Here is an 11,890-nt window from a genome sequence, read left to right on the forward strand (position 1 = left end):
TCCTATAGGCATTCAGTAGCCAATACCAGACAAGAGCTGCACAAGGCCAGCACAGGCGTCATCCTGCCTTAAGAGCCTGAGACATTTCTCTTGCCTGAGAGAGACAGTCCAGAGATTGCTTAATGCTGTAGTTAATATTTTAGTTATTTGGTTTTTAAACAAACATAGCCTTTATTTTAAATCAATCCCAAGAGGCTGCCTATAGCAGCATCAGCAGAACAACAGGAAGTCACCTCATCCACCAGTCTTTTAGGACTAAGAAAGTGGGAAGAACTGCTTTGTGTAGGTGCCTGCCTCTCAAGTTTCTTCCCTCCTCCAGCTGCCAAAGGGAGCCTGATGCCTAGCCAAGATTAGAGGCACACTGTTAGATGTCTGAAGCAAGGGGAGATGAATCCTCACCTGAAGTGCGGGTCTTTGACTGAGTAACTTTGACCAGGAACTACAGGTGAGGCTGAAAGGGTCCCCAGCCACCTTCATTAGAGATAATTCACATTTTAACCTGATGGTAGAACTGTTATCACTCTCAACACTTTCAGAAGACTAAACCAAAAGAGTACAGTGTCATTGTAACTCTGCACTTAGTTTCAGCTTTAGGCTGGCTTGTCCTCACATACCTTATTTTGACTCTATGTAGAGGAATAAGTTACATCTATGCAAAGAGTCTTGTAGCCTAATAACTACATCTCCGTTTTCGTCTAAAAAAATTAGGCTAGGTTTAAAAAAAAAAAAAAAAGAAATCAGTCTGTTGTCCGTAGCTTTTTCCCAGATTTGGGACTACAATTTTTCATATCATTAACCAACAAGATGTTATATCTGTGTTACCATAAGTGCAACTGAGACCTTTATTAAAAAAATGGGACTGGAAAAAGTTCATTGTGAACACTGCCAATAAATAGGCTTCCAATTAACATGTAATCCAGCTACTTTTAAGAACAGTTCTGGTGTTAGTACATTGAAAATGACTGAACAACCCTATGAGGAAGTCCATGCTTAGGTTACTGCATTTCTTTCAGCCAACTCATAGCCCATGCTGGAAAAGTCTGGGCCTCAACTACATTAAATTCTTTTGGGCATCTCCCACTTTTCCAGAGTTGCAAATGCAGCTATGGTTGTTTTTTCCATTTGCAGTAGTGTTGAAGAAAGCATTTCTGGAGTTCTTCTATTGCAAGGATGTAAGATGAGAGTGCCCAAATGTGAACCCTTATTTGTGCAGCTGCCTTTTGCTACAAAGCACAATAACCTCTACTGAGTTTACCTTTGTTTCAGTATCTTAATGGTGAGACAGATGGATTTTGTTGCTGCCCCCTAAAGCAATTTGAACATGTGTCTTGATAAAACAAGGGTGGGCTTCTAATTACTTTGCATAGAAAATGAATCTCAGACAAAGTCAATGAGAACATTTTCTGTTAAGCCTAATGGAATATAGACAAAAGTAAGCTGACACACCTACTAGTACTGCTTCCATTAAGAACACAACTTAAATATTTATGAGGAAGGAACATATCCCAGCTTTTACTACAGATATGCTAGGTCTCCTAACCTTCTTTGGGAAATGCTGTAAATCTTACGAGCACATGTAACTACCCTGAGCTGCTCTTCCAAAGAGCCAGCTTGCATATCGGGTGCTTGGTGCGAGTCCTTCACGGGGGACCTGAGGGCTTCCAGGGCTGGTGAGCACCCCGCATCCCTGCACTGCTGGGCCCTCGTAACACAAAGGCGGCCAGGCCAGGTCGTAACCCCAAAGGCCAGAGACCACCGTGGAGAAGCAGGGTGATCCACTGGCTCGTCCTTAACCACCCCAGCAAGGAGGAGACAAGTCCACAAGCAGCCAGGCTGCTTCTGAAAGAGCAAAAATATTTATTGCTGCCCATGCCAGTACGGCCTCAAAACACTGACATGAGAACTGGGTGAGAGAGGCGTCTCTCGCTCCCCACTGTGTTCACTAGCCGTTTGGAGAACAGCAGTCACTACATTTTTAAAAGCTGAAAGGCTTGACAAAACAATATTTAAATGCAGGAAGGGTGCCAAAATGATAAGTGCCGGGACTCGAGCTCGCCATTCATATGCAGAACAGGTCTAGTGCAAGCTGTTGCAAGGCAAACCTCAATTTATCTGTTTCTGTGGTCTCCAGAGTAGGGCAGCTCCCCCCAGTGCTCTGACATAACTGTAATATTTTCCTTTCTTGCCACACACTGGAGATAAAATTTGATTAATCTCAAGCTTGTTTTTCTGCTGTGCGTGTGTAGAAGCTTAGGCACTTTTGCCTGTTTTCGTGCACAGTGCTACTCAGAAGAACATTGGCTATCCACAAGCTTGTAGGAACAAAACCAAATAACATAAAACAAAGATACACAACCAGTTCACAGCTCCTGAACTGGCTCCCTGCCATCAGGCTGGATGTCATTCTTGTGTACATATGAGAAGTGTTACTTTCTTGTTTGTCTAATAAGTACAGGCAAATGCACAATACAGAAACTAAGACTGTAAAACAATCTTGAACAAGCTAAAGGCATTAAACTGCACATGCCACATGAGAGACAGAGCAATTGCGCTGGTAGTTATTTCCATGTTTCCTAATTCTACCACAAGATACTCATTTCACTAGCTATTATGTGCAAAAATTGTTACAGCGCAGAGGGAAGCAGGGAATAGCTTGTATATCCATAGCATGATCGCTGCCAATACACCAGTGTACGAAAACAAATGAATGCATTTTCCCTCAAGTATCAGAGTGAGAGGCTACATATCAAAAAAAAAAAAAAAAAGACGTAGTCCTATGAGGAGAAAAGCTATTTTTAAAGAAATAGCATTAGGAGGCAGAAAAGCAGAACAGAATAACTTTAGGGTCATTTCAAGAGAAAAGCAGAAGGCTTATATAAGGGTATCTGTCATACCACAGGGGCTGGTCTTTGCATCAGCAAAGAAGAAAGGAGAAATATGTCTGAATTCTTCTTTGTTGTACTTTTAATTACTTTTTCCCCTCTATATTTTTTTAGGCTATAAATATTAAACTTTGGATGCATACTTTTTGCTGGAGCATCTTGGCAATCTAATTGTGGCGTTGTATAAGCCTGTAACTCTGACGGCAGATCCTTTCCTCCCCCAGCTCAAGGTTCAGCGAAGGCATACTGAAATTTAGTCCCAGAGTTTGTCCCTTTCTGAGGAGCCCCTGCTTTTCTTCCCAGGTTGGAGCATAAAAGGTTTAGCCAAGGAAAGGCTGGGAACTATAAATGTAAAGGTGAAGAGGGAGAAGACGACAGCTTGATTGACTGGTCTTTCAAACACTTTGGCTGTTCTGAATTCTAAACATAGAGAGAATTAATGAGACAGAACTGTCCTTGAACATTAAAACTGTCAACGCTCAATCACTGAACACCACAGAAGAAGCACAAGCTTCTGCTCTCACCTGAACATTGTCAGACCTAACTCCCCTCCCCTTCAAGCTGTCAGGTTTAAGCCTACTTGTGACGGTGCGTGCTGAGGCAGCACTGCGATGGACAGGCAGGATGAACCCAGAGAGCAGATAGCCAAGCCAATGGGGCTGACAGCGCTGGCAAGGAGAGCAGAAGGAAATCTGTTGAGTCCCAACCATGTACCTGGTTCTTCCAGATAAAGTAGGAAAGGTCAAGGTAATGATTTTTATCACCAGCTCATCATTTCTCCCTGTCATATAGGTTCTCAATAAGTATGAATCACTTTGTGAGAGACATCTATGCTTCTGATCTAGACAGTTTCTGAAAGGATAAAAGCAAGCTGGGCTGCAAAGTGGTCTTGGGTCTTTGGGGTGGTCTTGTGCCTGGAAGTCTCAATAGTCCTGGGTCTGACGGGCTGACTCGGGCTCCATTAAGCATGCAGCAAACAAAAACTCAACCTAATTTATACTTAAACTATTTTTTAACTGAGGAGACGGATTAATGGCTCTGTCTGTAAAACAATCCATATAATGTATTTCGGAAAAAAAAAAGTGTCACAATTAATGTTTCTGTACAGTTGAATGTAATGAATCCTGATTGATGTCAACCTAATGCATATGTAAATGTCTTTATGAAACCAAGAACCTTCTGCCTGATTTGGAGAACCAATTCAAGTATGACCTTGCAAAGGAGAAAGAAGAAAAGATCATGATGCCTTTTCCTCCCAAACCTCTCTCTGGTTAGTAGGTTTACTCAAAGCTCTCCTTGCTAGGATTCAATATGGCAGCTTCCAGCTTCAGTGAAAATTGGAATTACTGCAAATAACTTTCACATTGAGCTCAGCCTTCTGCGGGTTGCTTCATTACTTCATTATCAACGCGAAACGGAGGACTAGGGAGAATCTCCATCCTTTACTGGATGCGAGGGGAAACCTAGTTACTAAGGATGAGGAAAAGGCTGAGGTGCTTAATGCCGCCTTTGCCTCAGTCTTTAGCGGCAAGACCGGTTGTTCTCCGGACACCCAGTGCCCTGAGCTGGTGGAAGGGGATGGGGAGCAGGATGTGGCCTTCGCTATCCATGAGGAAATGGTTGGCGACCTGCTACGGAGCTTGGATGTGCGCAAGTCGATGGGGCCGGATGGGATCCACCCAAGGGTACTGAGAGAACTGGCGGAGGAGCTGGCTGAGCCGCTTTCCATCATTTATCGGCAGTCCTGGCTATCGGGGGAGGTCCCGGTTGACTGGCGGCTAGCCAATGTGACGCCTATCTATAAGAAGGGCCGCAGGGCAGACCCGGGGAACTATAGGCCTGTCAGTTTGACCTCAGTGCCGGGGAAGCTCATGGAGCAGATTATCTTGAGGGTCATCACGCGGCACTTGCAGGGCAAGCAGGCGATCAGGCCCAGTCAGCATGGGTTTATGAAAGGCAGGTCCTGCTTGACGAACCTGATCTCCTTCTATGACCAAGTGACGCGCTTGGTGGATGAGGGAAAGGCTGTGGACGTGGTCTACCTTGACCTCAGTAAGGCTTTTGACACCGTTCCCCACAACATTCTCCTCAAGAAACTGGCTGCCCGGGGCTTGGACTGGCGTACGCTTCGCTGGGTTAGAAACTGGCTGGATGGCCGGGCCCAGAGAGTTGTGGTGAATGGAGTCAAATCTGGTTGGAGGCCGGTCACTAGTGGAGTCCCCCAGGGCTCGGTACTGGGGCCGGTCCTCTTTAATATCTTTATCGATGATCTGGATGAGGGCGTCCAGTGCACCCTCAGTAAGTTTGCAGATGACACCAAGCTAAGTGCGTGTGTCGATCTGCTCGAGGGCAGGAAGGCTCTGCAGGAGGATCTGGATAGGCTGGAGCGATGGGCTGGGGTCAACTGCATGAAGTTCAACAAGGCCAAGTGCCGGGTCCTGCACCTGGGCTGCAACAACCCCAAGCAGAGCTACAGGCTGGGAGATGAGTGGCTGGAAAGCTGCCTGGCCGAGAAGGACCTGGGAGTATTGGTGGATAGTCGGCTGAATATGAGCCAGCAGTGTGCTCAGGTGGCCAAGAAGGCCAACGGCATCCTGGCCTGTATAAGAAGCAGTGTGGCCAGCAGGTCGAGGGAAGTGATTGTGCCCCTGTACTCGGCTCTGGTGAGGCCGCACCTCGAGTACTGTGTTCAGTTTTGGGCCCCTCGCTACAGGAAGGACATGGACGTGCTCGAGCGAGTCCAGAGAAGGGCGACCAAGCTGGTGAGGGGTCTGGAGAACAAGTCTTACGAGGAGCGGCTGAGGGAGCTGGGCTTGTTCAGCCTGGAGAAGAGGAGGCTCAGGGGCGACCTCATCGCTCTCTACAGTTACCTGAAAGGAGGCTGTAGAGAGGTGGGGGTTGGTCTATTCTCCCACGTGCCTGGTGACAGGACGAGGGGGAATGGGCGAAAGTTGCGACAGGGGAGTTTTAGGTTGGATGTTAGGAAGTACTTCTTTACCGAAAGGGTTATTAAGCATTGGAACGGGCTGCCCAGGGAGGTGGTGGAGTCACCATCCCTGGAGGTCTTTAAAAGACGTTTAGATGTAGAGCTTAGGGATATGGTTTAGTGGAGTACTTAGTGTTAGGTCGGAGGTTGGACTCGATGATCTTGAGGTCTCTTCCAACCTAGAGAAATCTGTGAATCTGTGAATCTGTGAATCTGTGAATTACCATGCTTTACGATATTGGGGCAAGTCCATAAGAGGCAGGACCAGACAGCAGTGCCTGAGCCACTGAGTCTGGGCCTATGGCCGCAGGCTGACAGCTCAGACACCCTTGGACAAGCACCTATCCTGATCTCCTAGTTACACCTAGAAGGACAACAGACATAATCTGGAGCAGTACCAACACTAAAGTCTGTCCCAGATACGTGTTAGGTGACCTTTTAAATGTCTAACTAATGTGGATCTTTTTCTTTTGATTCTAGACCTGTAATGGGAAGTGAGGCATAGAGAAGTTGAGGAGAAGGACAGGGTCCCACCATGGCTTTTCATGCCTTTGATTTGCAGGATCAGCCAGGACTCTCCACCTTCGCAGTCCAGCTGAGGTAGCGTTCAGCATCAAAGATGGGCTTTCACATCTGTCACCATTCTGTGTTTATCACCAAAGAGAAAATGAAAATACAATAATAAGCAACATACCCTGTAGCCTCAGAGCTAATTATGCAACTTTCTTCACAAACTAAGTGGAAAACACATGAGCTTGGAAGATAACCACGGAGCAATTAAACACGTGCTTGTCAACATGTCACAAGTACTGTGTTGTTACAGTTGAAACGAAAACACAAAATGCCATCTGATTGAACTTCAGAATAATTAGCACATCATAGCACAAAACCATGACAAGTACCTGTCAACAGTTATCAGCACAGCAATGACATTTTTCACTGTGAATAATAATGTAATTTTCCACTTTTGAATAGTAACACTGTTTTTTATTAGGAAAAAACAGCATTGTTTAAAACACACAAATATATCCTCGGTAAAACAAGATTTCGTTCTGCTAAGTTAATGCTCAAACAGAATTATTTCATCGATTTTGTAGCCCAATGTCTAATTCCACATGCAAAAGCAAAAAACGCTCTAAATCCACGTAACTCCTCGAGGGAAAGCATGCTGCCCGCGAGACTCTGCCTTCGCCAGCCAGTACCTACATACGCCTAGAACACTTTGTCTCTATGCCAAGCTGCAAACCATGAGTGCTCTGGACTTGTACTAAGCTGGTGATTTTTTACAGGACACACAGTAGTATAAAAATATAGCAGATAGTCAGGGTGCTGTGGGTGATTCTCAGCAATTTGGGGCAAGTTAATAATGACAGTTCGGCTGAGCTCCTGGAACAGTTTGCCGAGGCATAGGTGTAAAAAATAAAAATAAAAAATATTCTGTGAAGTTTTCTTAAGGTTATAAACTGCTCTGCTGGTTTGTTTTCTGTAAACAAGTTGGTTATTGATAGTTATGATTTAAAATACATGTCAAATTGCACATTCTTTTTTTGGATGGCTGTGTACAATTTTATGCTTGTTGACTATGACTTTAATTAACAAGTCATATGAGTTAGACACTTTGGTCTTTGGAGTCTGTTAAAGAAAAAAAAAACATCATACTAACAACAACCCACTGACAATCCTATAAAGACAAGTTATAAAAGAAAGGCTGGAAGGAATCAATTTAATTAGTCTGCAGGTATTGACAGGGCAGTAGGGCAGGAGTCGAATCCCCTGCCTGACGCAGCTGAGATCAAAGTATTGATTCACCTGACTGAGTTAATTTTGGGAGCCCCGGGCCTGGGGCAGCAGTGGTACAGCCGTGCTGGCTGGTTCGGAGGGAGCTTGGGCATTTCTGCACAGCGCTGTGTCGTCACATACTGTTTTGCCTAACGTGAGAGGTAAATGAATTCCTGTAGCCGTTCCTAACTAGGCTTGTCTGCCCACCAGGATGGCAGCTTTTAGTGCCAGCTGGAGGTAGCTTGGTGCCATCGCAACAAACGTTCTCTATTTCCATTAACAGGATTAAGTAACTGATATATGGAGATGGCTCCTCCTCACACAGAGCACAGAAACCTGCCTCCAACAAAATATTTCATTAAAACACATCCCAGAGCTGTCAGTTCTGCTGAGGCTTCACACCCCATGGGGTGGGAGGTGTCTTCTCTGTCTTTAGCCATTTAAAAGGTAGGTTTACTCCCCTCCTTGAGTGGGAGCGGACGGTTCTGCTATAACCCGTGGAAAGGTGCCAGCATCTCCAGACCGCAAGATACCTCACCTGTCTTAGACACTTGCATCTGCAGCTTCCAAACAGTGCAGAAAACCTAACTTGACCTACAAATTTGGACCACGACCAGCACTGCCATGCTTGGGTCTTTGTTGACACTGGCACGGCAATACAAATAATACGGAAATCCGCCTTGTGTTTCAATCCGCTTCTGACTCACCTCAGTGTGAAAGAAGCCCCTCTCCCCAGAGTGTAAGTTTTATAGCACTGGTGCCATGGAAAGAAAAAGCAGCTTTGCAATAGAAAACTTGAGACGCACAGTAAGACTTTCTACTAAATGACATCTTCCTCTGAGTGTTTGGTGTCAAGCTGGGTGATGAGGGATCAGGTGGATAAAGCTGGCTCTCTGTGCAAAACTCCCACATCACACAAAATTCAAGTAAAATTTTGTTTAAAAAGTAACAACGAAGATCTTTAAGGGCAAGATATGTCTCTCTCTCTGTCTCTATCCCCTCAAGCACTAACCCCAATATTTTTACACTTCCACCCACCACAGAAAAAGGGCGAAACACTACCAGAAGATTGTATCTGTGGGATTTAAGGCTCAGCAGCAAGTATGAGAAGAAATCACAAGGATGCAAGCTGCTGAAATTTCTGAGAGCTCTCCACAAATCTGCAGTGTCCACAGACTTCCTACAGCGACGCAGTTCCCGTTGTGGTTGCCTGACCTGAACCTGCTGTCCCACCACGGGGGTGGCCGGTCCCATCTGTGACCACCACCGCCTGCTGAACTCCAAGATCAGCAAGAAAACCGCCGCCTGTCCATTGGTTCAGGGGGAGGAAACTGATGCTCAGGAATGAGAACTGGAAGTGAGGGCAGAATAAACCTGTAAAACTGAAATTACAAGGGCACACGCTGGAATTCCAACAGCCAAGGTAATAAAGTTCCCGCTTTGCCAGGTTTTAGGCATTGGATTTCACCTCCTCTTGAGGTGAAGTGGGCTGAGCTGATGTATTAGATCAGTTCTGTCACCAAAAGGGTCGATTGCATTCTCCTGTCTTCCCACCCCATTGCTTCCCTACTGGCTGCTTCATGAGCCACATCAGCCCCAAAAAAAACAACCTGAGGGAGGAGGGAAAGTGCAGAACACCGCTCCTTGGTGACAATTCCTATTTCTCATGGTTTTGATTCTTAACATATTTCCCTACTTTGTTTTGATGGGGTTTATCCACTGTCAGGACCAGCCTTCAGAAAGAAGAGGGGAAGGGCTAAATGGGAAACCTACCAGGCTAAGTACCAGATGGAGGCAGGGCCAGCTGGGTTGAATCACTTTCTCTACAAAAAGTGTGTCAGCAGCGAGCACAGAAGGTAACTGAGCTTGTGGTTTCCAGTACAAATCACCCTCCAGAGACAATGATTATAATCCTTCTGTGTTCACTGTGGTTGGCGTAGGCAGCCAGGGCAGACAGACAGGGACTTCCCTGCAGCTGTGCACAAGAGCATCTGTGTGCAGAGGCTGCGTTACGTAGAGGCTGGTGGCTGGAAGATCTCGGTCAGACGGGATAATGCCTTTTGGGCATGCCAACACCGTCACTTCAACTTGCAGCGCAGCTGGAAGAGGACAAATACTCTTTAGCAGCAGTACAAATGTGCCTTGCAACATCTGTGCAATATCAGAATGACTCTGAAATGGAAATAAATTACCTTGCACATAAGCTGCAGGGCTAGCGATAACTTGGATGAAAGGAAATCTTTTGTTAACTCTAACACTTCACTCAGAAATGTTTCTTTTTCTACTTCAAAGTATCAAATGTTTGTGTTGTAGAGATTCAGTGAAAGACGCCTTTTCAGCCAACTCGGTTCAACAGTTCAAAAGATCCTGGGAAGATATTTAATTAAAATTCAATGTGATTTATATGGGTTTAGTATAAGTTCACCCCTTATTATTCTGGCCTGCTTGTTGAGCCCCTAAAACACATGCTCTTGGCTCAGTTTAGACAGGCAGAAAAGCAGGAGCTGCTCAGGAGGGTCAATGCTGTCCCCGGGAGGTGGGCAGGGAAGATGCCATGGAGGGATGAAAACACCAGAGCAGACTGGAGGCATCTCTGGGGAAGGGGCCCAATGAGGAACCTCTGAGGTTCAGTCATCGCATCGCCCTCCTTCCAGCTCATCCCTGGCAGAACTTGGGAGCAGAAAGCTTTGAGGCAGGGGGAGCTCGAGTCTCAAGCAGACCAAGGAACACTCACTCAGTTTTGTTAGGCTTCTGCAAAGCAGAGCCCAAGGAGGGGAATCCAAGCATGAACAGCCTATGCCATAGGCGTCTTTAATCTGCTATCCCTTCGCCCAGAACAAGATGATTAGGTAACGGGTATAAAATAACATAAATATAACATTAAAAATACAAAGCATACAATAAAGGTAATAAAAACAATGAATATACAGAGGGTTGCTTCTTGCAACTTACCCTCCTAAGCTTCCAGCACTCCATGGTTTAAGGGCATCTGCACCATAAGCTACAGCCAGGTCATTATTTTATTAACCTCCCAGCTGGCATGCTTATGATAAATCACTTTTTCAATATAGTTACATTTTTAGACCATACCATCCTGTGACAGGGAGTTCCATTTAGTTTTCTGTAATGCAGGGGGGGGGAAAAAAACCACAGCCTTCCATGTTTTCTGTCATGTAAGCTTCCTGCTAACTTCAGTTCTTTCACCATAGATCTTTGTGAGAAATCAGGGTCCTTGTTTGCCTTTCCCACAAGTTTTATGGTTTTAGGACTGCTAAGAACAAGCTTTAAGAGAACTCCCCAAGACAAGTCTAAAACTGGAAAAAAAAAAAAAAAGTGAAGAACAAAAGGGAGGAAAGACATCATCAGATTAAAGCAAAAGTCGCTATGTATCAACACGGAGGTTTAAAGCGCTGCGAGATTTCAATGCAGGTCGGTTCCATTCCTCCCGCTACAAGAGACTCCAGAAGACCTTTTCTTCTGTCTAACTCGTAGGAGGCAACATGTCTAAATCAGAGACACTGCTTTAAAGTGTTCTGTGGCAACCAGGTTCCTTTTCAGGTTGCTTTGATTCCCACCATGACTTTACCTTCAAAGGTACTTCACAGCACACCAGCCGATTGCTCATGTGCCCATCCCCAGCCTAGTCAAGGCTGCAGCTCTTGCTCTGACACGTGTTTTTTGTTATCATCTTCCTAAGCAACCTGAGGAAAGAGTACTCAATTCATGTGCAACCCAACGTGAATATGTGTAAGACTACAAAGCAATGAAGTCCATGTTTTGAAAGAAATAATTTTGCAAAGATCCTGCATTCAGAGTTGAAGAGTGTTTTTGTAAATAGATGTGCTTGTAATGAGCAAAAAAGCACGGAAGGTGGAATATATGCAAATGCGCCTTGGCATATGATTAGAAAAATTGTTTTGTGTCCATTCTATTACATAGCACTGATAGACAGCGAGAGGCCAGTGCAGAGCCACAAGGATGATTAAGGGAGTGGAGCATCTTCCTTACGAGGAAAGGCTGAGGGAGCTGGGTCTCTTTAGCTTGGACAAGAGGAGACTGAGGGTGACCTTGTTAATGTTTATAAATATGTAAAGGATGAGTGTCAGGAGGACAGAGCCAGGCTCTTCTCTGTGACATCCAATGATAGGACAAGGGGCAATGGGTGCAAGCTGGAACACAGGAGGTTCTGCTTAAATATGAGACAAAACTTCCTTTACAGTGGGGGTGACAGGGCACTGGAACA

General features: G+C 45.3%; 1 long non-coding RNA gene across 1 annotated transcript; it reads left to right on the top strand.

The window, feature by feature from the left end:
* The first annotated feature begins 7,724 nt into the window (after positions 1-7,724).
* Positions 7,725-11,022, top strand: LOC310881063. The gene is made up of 3 exons (XR_014572105.1): positions 7,725-7,808; positions 7,931-8,094; positions 8,691-11,022. It is a non-coding gene; the product is annotated as an uncharacterized lncRNA (long non-coding RNA).
* Positions 11,023-11,890: the final 868 nt, after the last annotated feature.

The sequence above is a fragment of the Anser anser genome, assembly GCF_964211835.1.
Source record: "Anser anser genome assembly, chromosome: 1".
In the NCBI taxonomy this organism is placed as follows: Eukaryota; Metazoa; Chordata; class Aves; order Anseriformes; family Anatidae; genus Anser; species Anser anser.